This window comes from Pan troglodytes, chromosome 12 (assembly GCF_028858775.2).
Source record: "Pan troglodytes isolate AG18354 chromosome 12, NHGRI_mPanTro3-v2.0_pri, whole genome shotgun sequence".
In the NCBI taxonomy this organism is placed as follows: domain Eukaryota; kingdom Metazoa; phylum Chordata; class Mammalia; order Primates; family Hominidae; genus Pan; species Pan troglodytes.
Window position 1 is genome coordinate 112746870 of NC_072410.2, and position 14227 is coordinate 112761096.

The following is a 14227-nucleotide window of genomic DNA, read 5'->3' on the forward strand; positions in this document are numbered from 1 at the left end:
GAGGGTCTCGGCGGCCTTGGCGCGCGCGGGCCCCGGTTCGCCCGGGAACCGTTTAGGATTGCGTGAGGCGCAGCGATTGGAGCCCGCGGGCGCGAGAGGATCCCCGGGCCGCGGCCCCGCCTCCCGAAAGCACCTCCTCCCAGCCGGGCCGCCGCCGGGCAGGGGTCTTAGCCAACGAGGTTGGTGCAAAGGCCTGGAAAACGCTCCTGGGTGCGGGGGAGGCGTTGCTGCGACCCTTTCGATCCGTGTCCCTGGGGTGGGGGTGCAAGGGCCCCGAGGCCTGACATTTTGGCGGGGTGGTCGGCGAGGACCCTACAGCCTAAAAGTTAGGGCCGCTGAGCCCCGCGGCTCGTTTTGCTGGGACAAGCGACCAGGCTTCTTACAGATTCGGTGTCCCCGTGAGTAAAATGGGACTCGTAATCGCGTGGGCTGTTAATGCGGTGAGGAGAGCGTTCGTTGAGATGACTCATGTAAAATGTGCAGTCCTTTGTAAACTTTCAAACTACAGGACATGGAGAGAAGGCCCTTGGTGCAGTTTTCCACAGAAATCCTGTCTTCTGTCAGACCCCTGTCCCCTATTGTCACCCTTGCCTTAAGAATTGCAAACTGTGGCTGGGCGCGGTAGCTCACGCCTGTAATCCCAGCACTTTGGGAGGCCGAGGCAGGAGGATTGTTTGAGGCCAGGAGCTGGAGACCAGCCTGGGCAACATAGTGAGACCCCGCCTCTGCCATTAAAAAGAGAAGAAAAAAAGTTGTTTTAATTGCAAACTGAGCAAAAATTCCTGGGAGAAAGTTCACAGAATGATTTTAGGACTAGGAATTAATGTACTACTCATTGGGCGTCAAATATGCTGAAGAGGAGTTTGAAAACTCCACTGGTGTAGAGACTGGAACTTAGCAATAGCTTTCATTTAATTTTCTATGTGGCTTTCTGATTTGCCAGGCCCTGCAACGGGCAAAATGCCAAAAATAAAGGAAGAGAAAGAAACTTTAAGATCCAAGAAAGAAATCATTAACCTGAGAAAGCTTCAACAGCTGCGCTCAGGGCTGTTATTGAGAGAGACCCGGGACTTTTTTGTTCACAAAGCCTTTTGTAGATAAGATACTTTAAAGAGGGTGGGGTGGGACAGGTACCCTCCCCACCTAGGTCTGTTTCTCTCATTTCTTAAAAGTACTACGGACTTGTAAATCAAAGTATTCTCGTGTTGCAGGAATAAGTGCCCATCACATTCCTTACACAAAGCCACAACTAAAACTTTGGTGTACCATGATTTGTTTAAAGCAACTAGCCATTCATTGCCATTTTCAGCCCAAACACACTAAAGCATCCATCTCCAGGAAATTGGTATTTTTATTGATTACTTTATGGCTGATAAAGCTATTATCTAACAAAATTATAATTTATTGGTGTCATCTCATACTCAACTCAGATTTCAATTTCCCATAATCAGCGTCTAAAACCCTCGTTTCGGTTGCCCTAGGGCGCCACGTGCTTTTTTGCTCCTGTTAAACTCACTGTAACTGAAGTAGTCAGAGGTGGCTTCATTGATAGTTTAGTTCCTGGCCACGTAATTAACATAGCCATTGTAGAAGACGCCGAAAGATGCGTACGTGTTGTTAGAGGCCGGGTGAAGTCGCCATCCCCCCCTCCCGCGCTAAACCTGAGTCATCTCGGCGTGGCCCTCCTCCCCCCAGGTCCGGCAACTTTGCCCCGCTGCGGAGGAGGTGGCGGCGCCCAGGGCCACGCGGCAATGCGGGCGGTTCCGCCTCCGGGGGGGTCGGGCGGTGCAGCCACTCCCGGGAGAGCGCCCGCCGCAGGCTGCTGCTAGCCCCGGGATTCACTCCTTTTTCCCTCGGTGCTCGTTTTTTTGGTTTTATTTAAGTAAACAGACGAGGGTCTCGCTTGTTTGCCCAGGCTGGTCTCTAGCGATCCTCCCTCCGCCTCCCTAAGCGTCGGGATTCCTGGCGGAAGCCACTTGAGCGCGCGTTTTGACATCTGAATCTACTCTACCACTGGTCTGCACGGGAGGCCCCGCCCCGCCCCCCGGAAGGCTCCTCTGCATTCCCAGCCTCAGGTGCCCCGCCCCGTTTCCGCTGCGCGCTCTCCGGTTCACACGCCCCAGCCTGGGCAAGTTTGCAGGTCCCAGGCCAAGGTTAGCGCGATTTCCAAAAGGCTGTTCACCATTAGGGTGGAGAAACCGCGGCTCGGGGAGCTCAGCACTCACTGTGTACCAGACGCCGTGCCGAAGGTGGTCATAATAATAATTAAGGCTGCAGCACCCACAGCCTCTGGGCGCCTGGATCATGTGAGGCTGTTTTTTTGAGTTTTTTGGTTTTTGTTTTGAGACAGGTTCTTGCTCTGTTGCCCAGGCTGGTGGCTCCATGATAGCTCACTGCAGCCTCAACTTTCCGAGCTCAAGCGATCCTCCCACCTCAGCCTCCCGCGTAGCTGGGACTCAAGGCAGGCACCACTACGCCAGGCTAATTTTTTAATTTTTTGTAGAGATGGGTTCTCGGTATGTTACCCGGGCTGGTCTTGAACCCCTGGGCTCAAGCCATCCACCCGCCTTGGCCTCCCAAAATGCTCAGATTACAGGCGTGAGCCACCACCCCACCGGGGTTGGTATTTTTAACCCTTTTCATAGGTGATGAAATGAAGGCCTGGGAGGCGAGGAAACTGCCCAAGGTCGCACAGCACAACTGCACAGCAGAACGTTTTTACCCTAGCTTTTTACTATGAATGTTTTCAACATACAGAATAATGGAAAGATTCCTAGTGTTCACCCACCAGCTAGGATTCAACAGCTGTTTCCTTTTTGCCATATTTGCTTCATGGCAAATCTGGCAGACACCCCCTCTGTGGGTGTATGAGGCTTATGCTTTTTTATGGATCATTTGAAAGTGAGTGATAGATATCATAACCCATCACCCCTAAACGTTTCAGCTCCTAAAAATTAGGACACTCTGTTAATATCACCACAATACCACATTTATCCCTAGGAAAACTAACAATAATTCTCTAATATCACCTAATATCCAGTCCATATTCCTGTTTTTCCAATTGTTTCAAAAATGTCTCATAGTTTTTTGGATTTATTTTTTTGTGCAGTATCTAATCAATCACATGCATTGCGTTTATTATGTTGCTTTAGACTCTTAGTAAAGCTCCTCCACTTCTTTTCCCCACGACACTGACTTTGAAGTACAGGCCAGTTTTCTTGTAGAATGTTCCACATTCTACATTTACCTAATTGTTTATTCACAGTGTCAATGAACTTGTTTTCCTGACCCCTGTACTCTACACTGGAAGTTAGGTCAAAAGGCTTTATTAGGCCCTGCTTGGAGGTTCACGCCTGTAATCCCAGCACTTTGGGAGGGTGAGGCAGGCAGATCACCTGAGGTCAGGAGTTTGAGAGCAGCCTGGCCAATATAGGGAAACCCCATCTCTACTAAAAATACAAAAATTAGCCAGACGTGGTAGCAGGCGCCTGTAATTCCCGCTACTTGGGTTCCCGCTACTTGGGAGGCTGAGGCAGGAGAATCACTTGAACCCAGGAGGCAGAGGTTTCAGTGAGCCGAGATCACACCATTGCACTCCAACCTGGGCAACAAGAATGAAATTCCGTCTCAAAAAAAAAAAAAAAAATGCCGGCGGGGGATCGTTATTTGCCTTAGGCTAAAAGTTATTGGCAAGAAGACTTCATAGGTGATAATATAGCTAGGATTTGAACCCAGGTCTGACTAACTCCAGAATTCCAGACTCTCAAAAACTTTGTTTTAATATGAACTGCCAATTACGTATATTTATATATATATATAGATGAGGTCTCACGATATTGCCCAGGCTGGGCTCAAACTCCTGGGCTCAAGCTATCCTTCTACCTCGGCCTCCCAAAGTGCTGGGATGACAGGCATGAGCCCTTGCGCCCAGCCCAACATTCTTAATGTAGCACAGCACAGCAGCACCACAACCACAAGTCTCAGGAGCAGCCCAGTTCAACTTTGTAGTTAGTTTATGTGTCACTCACTCAGAAGTCGGCAGGAAATGGTTAAGCAGGAAGCAGGGTGGACAACCAGATGGAGCTGTTTGATGCTGATGTGAGTGTCACCACATCATATGTGTCTAGAACATTCGCATTGGAGAGCTTCAGCCACTGAGAGGCCATTTTCAGGAGATGGTGAGGATGAGGCAGCCAGCACAGTGCAGAGCCTTTGGGATTAATGATTTTCTTCGTGCTCAGATAACCTCTAAAATGATGTTGAACAGTTATGTGCCACTTTATACAGATTTAAAATGACATTTAGCCAGGCACAGTGGCACACCCTTATACTCCCAGCTACTTCAGAGGCTGAGGAAGGAGAATTGCTTGAGACCAGGTATTTGAAACCAGCCTGGGCAACACAGCAAGACCCCTGTCTCTAAAACTAAAATAAATAAGAATTAAACTGACATTTAAACTTTTAGTCATAAATTAAATAGTTACAGGAGATGTAATCTCCATCATGTTGCAAATATTAGCACTTTAAAATGACAACTGGCCGGCATGGTGGCTCACACCTGTAATCCTAGCACTTTGGGAGGCTGAGGTGGGAGGATGGCTTGAGCCCAGAAGTTCAACACCAGCCTAGGCAACATAGACCTTGTCTCTGTGAAAAATAAAAAAGTAGCTGATTGTGGTGGCACGCATCTCTGGTCCCAGCTGTTCAGGAGGCTGAGGCAGGAGTATTGTTTGAGCCCAGGAGGTTGAAGCAGCAGTGAGCCATGATCACGCCACTGCATTCCAACCTGGGCAACAGAGCAAGATGCTATCTCAAAATAAATAAAAATAAAAACCACAACTATGTGCTTTTAACTCTTAGAATTTAGAATCCACAGATTTCAGTATGTTTGTTATGCTTATTTAAAAATTCCTAGTCTGGCCAGGCGCAGTGGCTCACGCCTGTAATCCCAGCACTTTGGGAGGCCAAGGTGGGCAGATCACAAGGTCAGGAGATTGAGACCATCCTGGCTAACACGGTGAAACCCCGTCTCTACTAAAAATACAAAAAAATTAGCCGGGTGTGGCAGCAGGCGCCTGTGGTCCCAGCTACTCGGGAGGCTGTGGCAGGATAATGGCGAGAATCCGGGAGGCGGAGCTTGCCAAGATTGCACCACTGCACTCCAGCCTGGGCAACAGAGTGAGACTCTGTCTCAAAATAAATAAATAAATAAATAATAAAAAATAAAAATTCCTAGTGTCTGCCACATTTTTTTTTTTTTTTTTTTTAAAGAAACAGGGTCTTGGCCAGGCACAGTGGCTCACGCCTGTAATCCCAACACTTTCGGAGGCCGAGACGGGCGGATCACCTGAGGTCAGGAGTTCCAGAACAGCCTGACCAACATGGAGAAACCCCGTCTCTACTAAAAAAATTACAAAATTAGCCACGCGTGGTGGCACATGCCTGTAATCCTAGCTACTTGGGAGGCTGAGGCAGGAGAATTGCTTGAACCCGGGAGGCGGAAGTTGCGGTGAGCCAAGATCGTGCCATTGCACTCCAGCCTGGGCAACAAGAGCAAAACTCCATCTGAAAAAAAAAAAGAAACAGGGTCTTGCTCTGTCACCCAGTCTGGAGTGCAGTGGTGCAATAATGGCTCACTACAACCTTCAACTCCTGGATTTAAGCAATCCTCCCACCTCAGCCTCCCAAGTAGCTAGGACTACAGGTGCACACCACCACGCCCGGCTCATTTTCTTTTATTATAGAGACAGGGTCTCACTATGGGTCCCAGGCTGGTCTTGAACTCTTGGCCTTAAGTGATCCTATAGCCTCAGCCTCCCAAAACGCTGACATTACAGGCCTAAGCCACTGTGCCTGGGCTTTGTCCATTTATTGATTGGGTCATTTATCACTTTCTTATTGATTTATAGGGGCTTTATATGATTTGGACAGTCTTTCTATTATATATGTTGCAGTTTTAGTTTCCTAATATTCCATTTATGTCTTTTTTTTCTTTTTAAAAAAAGTATTAAGCTTTATTTTGAGGTAGTTTAAGACACACAGAAGTTGCAAAAATGGTAAAGTTACTCATCCAGGTTACTCAATATCTTACATAACCATAGTACATTGTCAAAATCAGGAAGTTGACAGTAATTAAATTACTAACCTTGTTTGGATTTCACTGGTTTCTACATGCAGTCATGTATAGGTGTATGTGTACATGGTTCTTTGAAATTTTATCACATGTGTAGATTTGAATAACCATCACCAAATCAGGATACAGAACTGTTCCATCACCACAAAGAGGATCCCTGTGTTGCTCCTAATTGTTAACACCCTAGCCTTAACTCCTGGCAACCACTAATCTGGTCTCTATCACTGTAATTTGTCTTAGAGAATATTCTATAAATGGAATCATATAATGTGGAACCCTTTGAGATTAACTGGCTTTTTTTAACTAGAAATAATGCCCTTGAGATTCATCCAAGTTGTTGAATGTATCAACAGTTTCTTCCTGTTTATTGCTGAGTAGTGTGCATTTCCTTGGATGGCTGTTCACCTGGTGTGGGACATCTGTGCATTTTGCTTTCTTGTTTTATTTATTTTTTTTGAGTTGGGATCTCACTGCGTTGCCCAGGCTGGACTCGAACTCGTGGGTTCAAGTGATCCTCCCACCTCAGCCTCCCAAGTAGCTGTGATCACAGATGCATGTCACCAGGCCCTTGCTTACATCTTGCTTTCTAACTAATTAATTTCTTTGCTTATCCCCTCTCAAATATTGGTTGGGTTTACTTCTTTTTTTTTTCTTTTTTTTTTTTTTTGAGACAGAGTCTCTCTGTCGCCCAGGCTGGAGTGTAGTGGTGCCATCTTGGCTCACTGCAACTTCCACCTCCCGGGTTCAAGCAATTCTCCTGCCTCAGCCTCCCGAGTAGCTGGGATTAAAGGTGCCCACCACCATACCCAGCTAATTTTTGTATTTTTAATAGAGAAGGAATTCCACCATGTTGGCCAGGTTGGTCTCAAACTCCTGACCTTCAGTGATACACGTGCCTCAGCTTCCCAAAGTGCTGGGATTACAGGCAAGAGCCACTGCACCCGGCTGCTGTTACATTTTCTTTTGAGTACGGCTTTGGCAAATCCCACAGGTTTTAATGGATAGTGATCTCACTTTTGCATTTTTTAAATAGTCTGAGACATGGGTTTTGATTTCCTTTATTACCTAGATCTGGTTTATTTAGAATGTTAAAACTTTTCATCTCCATGTGCTTTGATTTTCATTTTGAATATCTTTTCATTCAGATTACATTGTTAGAATCATTAGATGAATTTTAGGAGAACTGACATCTTTATGATATTGAGTCTTCTAATCCATGGCCACGGTATATCCCTCCATTTATTTATGTTGTCCTTAATTTTTTTCAGTAATTTTTTTGTAGCTTCCTATATAGCGGTCTTGCACATTTAAAAATTTTTTCTCCTGGATATTTATTATTTCTTATTCTATGATAAGTAGCATCATTTAACTTTTTTATTTTCTAAATTTATGCACTGATATATATAGACATTGTTTTTCATGTTATTAACCTTAAATCCTACAACCTTGATCAATTTGTAATTAATTTGGTTTATCTGTGGACTCCTTTATGTTTTCTTCATTCACAGTCATGGTGCCTGTAAAGAATGACAGTTTTACGTCTTCCTATCCAATCTTTATGCTCATTTTTATTTTACTTTATTATCATTATTATTATTTAGAGACAGGATCTCACTCTGTCTCCTGGACTGAAGTGCAGTGGCACGATCGTAGCTTACTGCAGCCTCGAACTCCTGGGCTCAAGCAATCCTCCAGCCATCCCACCATCTACATTAAATGTAACTACTTATATATTTGGTTTACATCTACTATATTAGTACTTGTTTTCTACTTACCCACCTGTTTTGTGTTCTTTTGTCTCTTTTCTTTTCTTTTTGAGATGGAGTCTTGCTCTGTCACCCAGGCTGGAGTGCAGTGACGCGATCTCGGCTCACTGCAACCTCTGCCTCCCGGGTTCAAGCAATTCTCCTGCCTCAGCCTCCTGAGTAGCTGGGATTACAGGTGCCTGCCACCACGCCCGGCTAGTTTTTGTATTTTTAGTAGAGACAGGGTTTCACCATGTTGGCCAGGCTGGTCTCGAACTCCTGACCTTCAGTGATCTGTCTGCCTCGGCCTCCCAAAGTGCTGGGATTACAGATGTGAGTCACTGCGCCCGGTTTTTGTCTCTTTTCAAATATTCTTTGGAATTAAAAAGTTACTATTCGGCTACACCAGGCCTCACCAGATGAGTTCTACCTGGTGACTTCAGCTTACATCACGTGGAGAAGAAAAATTGCCAACCTTAGCCCCATCCAAATTCCTGATACACAAAATTATGAGATAAAATAGTGGTTGTTTTAAGCAGCTAAAAAACAGAAGTCTCATTTTGAAAGCTTTGAAAAATACTAAGGCCAGGCACGGTGGCTTATGCCTGTAATCCTAGTACTTTGGGAGGCCAAGGCGGGTGGATCACAAGGTCAGGAGTTCGAGACTAGCCTGACCAACATGGTGAAACCCCGTCTCTACTAAAAATACAAAAATTGGCCAAGCGTGGTGGTGCGCACCTGTAATCCCAGCTACCCAGAAGGCTGAGGCAAGATAATTGCTTGAACCCGGGAGGTGGAGGTTGCAGTGAGCTGAGATGGTGCCACTGCACTCCAGCCTGGGTGACAGAGGGAGAGTCCATCTCAAAAAAAGAAAAAAAGAAAAGAAAAATACTAACAAAATTGTTTTTCATTTTTAAGATTTAAACAAAGATCTATTTTTTTTTTTTTTTTTGGAGACGGAGTCTCACTCTGTTGCCCAGGCTGGAGTGCAGTGGCGCCATCTCGGCTCACTGCAAGCTCCGCCTCCCGGGTTCACGCCATTCTCCTACCTGAGCCTCCCCAGTAACTGGGACTACAGGCGCCCGCCACCACACCTGGCTAATTTTTTTTTTTTTTTTTGTATTTTTAGTAGAAACGGGGTTTCACCGTGTTAGCCAGGATGGTCTCAATCTCCTGACCTCGTGATCCGCCCGCCTCGGCCTCCCAAAGTGCTGGGATTACAGGCGTGAGCCACAGCACCCAGCCTTAAACAAAGATCTTAAGGTCTAGGCGGTCTCTAATAGGGCTGTAATAGTTTTTATCATATGATTTCTAAATCTTTTTTTTTTTTTTTTTGAGACGGAGTCTCACTGTGTCCCCCAGGCTGGAGTACAGTGGTGCAATCTCTGGTCACTGCAAGCTCCACCTCCCAGGTTCACGCCATTCTCCTGCCTCAGCCTCCCGAGTAGCTGGGACTACAGGCACCTGCCACCACGCCAGGCTAATTTTTTTGTATTTTTAGTAGAGACGGGGTTTCACAGTGTTAGCCAGGATGGTCTCGATCTCCTGACCTCATGATCCACCCACCTCGGCCTCCCAAAGTGCTGGGATTACAGGCATGAGCCACCGCGCCCGGCCTTGATTTCTAAATCTTAATGTCACCCTATCTCTTCCTACTAATTTTTAATCAATTAATTTTTTTAAAATAGAGACAGAGTTGCCCAGGCTGATCTTGAACTCCTGAGGTCAAGCAATCCTCCTGCCTCGGCCTCCCAAAGTGCTGGGATTACAAGCGTGAGCCACCATGCCCAGCCCCTTCCTACTAATTTCTATGTGAGTTCTTAATTGTCAGTGGTTCCCAGCTCTATTGGCTGTATTTGTTCTTAACCATTTTTATACTGCACCTTCTTCTACTATTGCTTTTATCATCATCACTGGTGTCTAAATTTTGGTATTTGGCCCAAGCATGGTGGCTCACGCCTGTAATCCCAGCACTTTGGGAGGCCAAGGCGGGTGGATCACATGAGGTCAGGAGTTCGAGACCAGCCTGGCCAACATGGTGAAACCCAGTCTCTGCTAAAAAACAAAAATTAGCTGTGGGTTGTGGCATGCACCTGTAGTCCCAGCTACTTGGGAGGCTGGGGCAGGAGAACTGGAACCCGGGAGGTGGAGGTTGCAGTGAGCTGAGACGGTACCACTGCACTCCAGCCTGGGTGACAGAGCAAGACTCTGTCTCAAAAAAAAAAAAATTTATTTGGTCTTGAATTTAGAAATTATTTATTCTAGGCCGAGCACGGTAGCTCATGCCTGTAATCCCAGCACTTTGGGAGGCCTAGGTGGGTGGATTACCTGAGGTCAGGAGTTCAAGACCAGCCTGACCAATATGGTGAAACCCCATCTCTACTAAAAATATAAAAATTAGCCAGACGTGGTGGCGCGTGCCTGTAATCCCAGCTACTCGGGAGGCTAAGACAGGAGAATCACTTGAACCCAGGAGGCGGAGGTTGCAGTGAGCCAAGATTGCGCCACTGCACTCCAGCCTAGGCAACAGAGCGAGACTTTGTCTCAAAAAAAAAAAAAGAAATGAGACTATCTTTTAAAAATGGCAGTTTTATCTCTTCCTTTCCAATGCTAATATCCTATGCGAAATTTTGTTGTTGTTGTTGTTGTTGTTGATGTTGTTTTGTTTTGTTTTGAGACGGAGACTCACTCTGTCGCCCAGGCTTGAGTACAATGGCATGATCTCGGCTCACCTGTAACCTCTGCCTCCCGAGGACTCGCTGTGTTGCCCAGGCTGGTCTCAAACTCCTGGCCTCAAGCAATCCTCCAGCCTTAACCTCCCAAAGTATTGAGATTACAGGCGTAAGCCACCATGCCCAGCCTATTTTCTTTTTTTTTAATTTAAAAATTTTTGTTTTTTTTGAAACATGCTCCACAGAAAAGCATGTATTATTTTCCATGATGAATTGACATAGTTTATGCTTTATTTAGAATTTTTAAATCAATTTCTTTTCTTTTTTTTGAAGTGGAGTCTCTGTTGACCAGGCTGGAGTATAGTGGCCAGATCTCACTGCAACCTCCGCCTCCCAGGTTCAAGCGATTCTCTGGCCTCAGCCTCCCAAGTAGCTAGGATTGCAGGCATCCGCCACCACACCTGGCTCATTTTTTTGTATTTTTAGTAGAGATGGGGTTTCACCATGTTGGCCAGGCTGGTCTTGAATTCCTGAGCTCAACTGACTGCCTGCCTTGGCCTCCCACAGTGCTGAGATTACAGGCCTGAGCCACCGCACCCCACCTAAATCAGTATTATTAATTGAAATTACCCTATAATTTTATTTTCTTGTTCTTTTTCCTATTTAGTTATGTATGAAGTTTATTCTTATAAAATGAATTTTGCAACTTTTACTCTTATTCTGTTGTTTAAAACACTGTATAGTATGGTGATTTTTTTGTTCATTTAATTTTTTTTTTTTTTTTTTTTGAGGTGGACTCTTGTTCTGTTGCCAGGCTGGAGTGCAGTGGCATGATCTCGGCTTACTGCAACCTCCGCCTCCTGGGTTCAAGCGATTCTCCTGCCTCAGCCTCCCAAATAGCTGGAACTACAGGCGCACACCACCACACCCAGCTAATTTTTGTATTTTTAGTAGAGATGGGGTTTCACCATGTTGGCCAGGATGGTCTTGATCTCTTGACCTCGTGATCCTCCTGCCTCAGCCTCCCAAAGTGCTGGGATTACAGGTGTGAGCCACCACACCCGGCCTGTTCATTAAATTTTTGTCAGTAACTCCTATAAACTGTCTAGGATTAGTGTCTTTTTCAGGGGGAAAGTTTGAGACTTCCAAATATGTTTCTTTCTTGGCAATGGGTTATCCTAATTTTCTATCCCTTCTTAACTCTTTTTTGGATATTTATAATTTTAGAAAATTGTCCTGTTGATCTTAGGTTTTCACATTTATTTTAAGTTTTCATAGCATTGTTTTATCACCTTTTTTTTTTTTTTCAAGGCCGAGTCTCACTCTGTCAACCCAGACTGGAGTGCAATGGCGCAGTCTCAGCTCACTACAACCTCCATCTCCTGGGTTCAAGTGATTCTCCTGCCTCAGCCTCCTGAGTAGCTGGGATTACAGGTGCCCACCACCATGCCCGGCTAATTTTTGTATTTTTATAGAGACAGGGGTTCACCATGTTGGCCAGGCTAGTCTCAAACTCCTGACCTCAGGTAATCCACCCACCTCAGCCTCCCAAAGTGCTGGAATTACAGGTGTGAGCCACTACGCCCGGCCGTGTTTTATTACTTAAAACGTTATTGTGAAATAAAGGGAGTTTTTGAGCTTCTAAAGCATTTGTATTGTGAACCCATTTTAATTCCTAATAGTGGTTAGTTTTGGTTTCTCTGTTTTTCCCTTATTAGTCTTTGTAGAAATTTGCCAATTTTATATATCTAAGAGGGAAAAAGAAACTTGGTTTTGTTTCTTTTTTTTTTTCTTTGTATTTTTAGTAGAGATGGGGTTTCACTATTTTGGCCAGGCTGGTCTTGAACTCCTGACCTTGTGATCCACCCACCTCAGCCTCCCAAAGTGCTGGGATTACAGGTGTGAGCCATCATGCCCGGCCCTGGTTTTGCTGTTTCTGTTTTGTTCATTTAAATATTTATTGGGGCCTCTCCCCTCTCCCCTCTCCCCTCTCCCCTCTCCCCTCCTCCCTCCCCCCTCTCCCCTCTCCCCTCTCCCCTCTCCCCTCTTTCCACGGTCTCCCTCTGATGCCGAGCCGAAGCTGGACGGTACTGCTGCCATCTCAGCTCACTGCAACCTCCCTGCCCGATTCTCCTGCCTCAGCCTGCCGAGTGCCTGCGATTGCAGGCGTGCGCCGCCACGCCTGACTGGTTTTCGTATTTTTTTGGTGGAGACGGGGTTTCGATGTGTCGGCTGGGCTGGTCTCCAGCTCCTAACCGCGAGTGATCCCCCAGCCTCGGCCTCCCGAGGTGCCGGGATTGCAGACGGAGTCTCGTTAACTCAGTGCTCAATGGCGCCCAGGCTGGAGTGCAGTGGCGTGATCTCGGCTCGCTACAACCACCTCCCAGCCGCCTGCCTTGGCCTCCCTAAGTGCCGAGATTGCAGCCTCTGCCTGGCAGCCACCCCGTCTGGGAAGTGAGGAGCGTCTCCGCCTGACTGCCCATCGTCTGGGATGTGAGGAGCCCCTCTGCCTGGCTGCCCAGTCTGGAAAGTGAGGAGCGTCTCTGCCCGGCCGCCATCCCATCTAGGAAGTGAGGAGCGCCTCTTCCCGGCCGCCATCACATCTGGGAAGTGAGGAGCGTCTCTGCCCAGCCGCCCATCGTCTGAGATGTGGGGAGCACCTCTGCCCTGCCGCCCCGTCCGGGATGTGAGGAGTGTCTCTGCCCGGCCGCCCTGTCTGAGAAGTGAGGAGACCCTCTGCCTGGCAACCGCCCCGTCTGAGAAGTGAGGAGCCCCTCCGCCCGACAGCCACCCCGTCTGAGAAGTGAGGAGCGTCCTCCCTCCTCGTCTGGGAGGGAGGTGGGGGGGTCAGCCCCCCGCCCGGCCAGCCGCCCCGTCCGGGAGGTGAGGGGCACCTCTGCCCGGCCGCCCCTACCGGGAAGTGAGGAGCCCCTCTGCCCGGCCAGCCGCCTCGTCCGGGAGGGAGGTGGGGGGGTCAGCCCCCCGCCTGGCCAGCCGCCCCGTCCGGGAGGTGAGAGGTGCCTCTGCCCGGCCGCCCCTACTGGGAAGTGAGGAGCTCCTCTGCCTGGCCAGCCGCCCCGTCCGGGAGGGAGGTGGGGGGGTCAGCCCCCCTCCCGGCCAGCCGCCCCATCCGGGAGGGAGGTGGGGGGGTCAGCCCCCCGCCCGGCCAGCCGCCCCGTCCGGGAGGGAGGTGGGGGGATCAGCCCCCCGCCTGGCCAGCCGCCCCGTCCGGGAGGGAGGTGGGGGGATCAGCCCCCTGCCCGGCCAGCCGCCCTGTCCAGGAGGTGGGGGGGGCGCCTCTGCCCGGCCGCCCCTACTGGGAAGTGAGGAGCCCCTCTGCCCGGCCAGCCGCTCTGTCTGGGAGGGAGGTGGGGGGGTCAGCCCCCGGCCCGGCCAGCCGCCCCGTCCGGGAGGGAGGTGGGGGGGTTAGCCCCCCGCCTGGCCAGCCGCCCCATCCGGGAGGTGAGGGGCGCCTCTGCCCGGCCGCCCCTTCTGGGAAGTGAGGAGCCCCTCTGCCCGGCCAGCCGCCCCGTCCGGGAGGGAGGTGGGGGGGTCAGCCGCCCGGCCAGCCGCCCCGTCCGGGAGGGAGGTGGGGGGGTCAGCCCCCCGCCCGGCCAGCCGCCCCGTCCGGGAGGGAGGTGGGGGGGTCAGCCCCCCGCCCGGCCAGCCGCCCCGTC

The 14227-nt window shown here is 48.8% G+C and overlaps 1 long non-coding RNA gene across 2 annotated transcripts; it reads left to right on the forward strand.

The window, feature by feature from the left end:
• The first annotated feature begins 67 nt into the window (after positions 1-67).
• LOC107972466 (uncharacterized) lies at positions 68-13243 on the forward strand. Of its 2 annotated transcripts, none has more exons than XR_001715119.3 (3): positions 68-179; positions 7735-7851; positions 11342-13243. It is a non-coding gene; the product is annotated as an uncharacterized LOC107972466 (long non-coding RNA). The 2 variants fall into 2 exon arrangements; XR_002942490.3 differs by having other exon boundaries at positions 12631-12762.
• Positions 13244-14227: the final 984 nt, after the last annotated feature.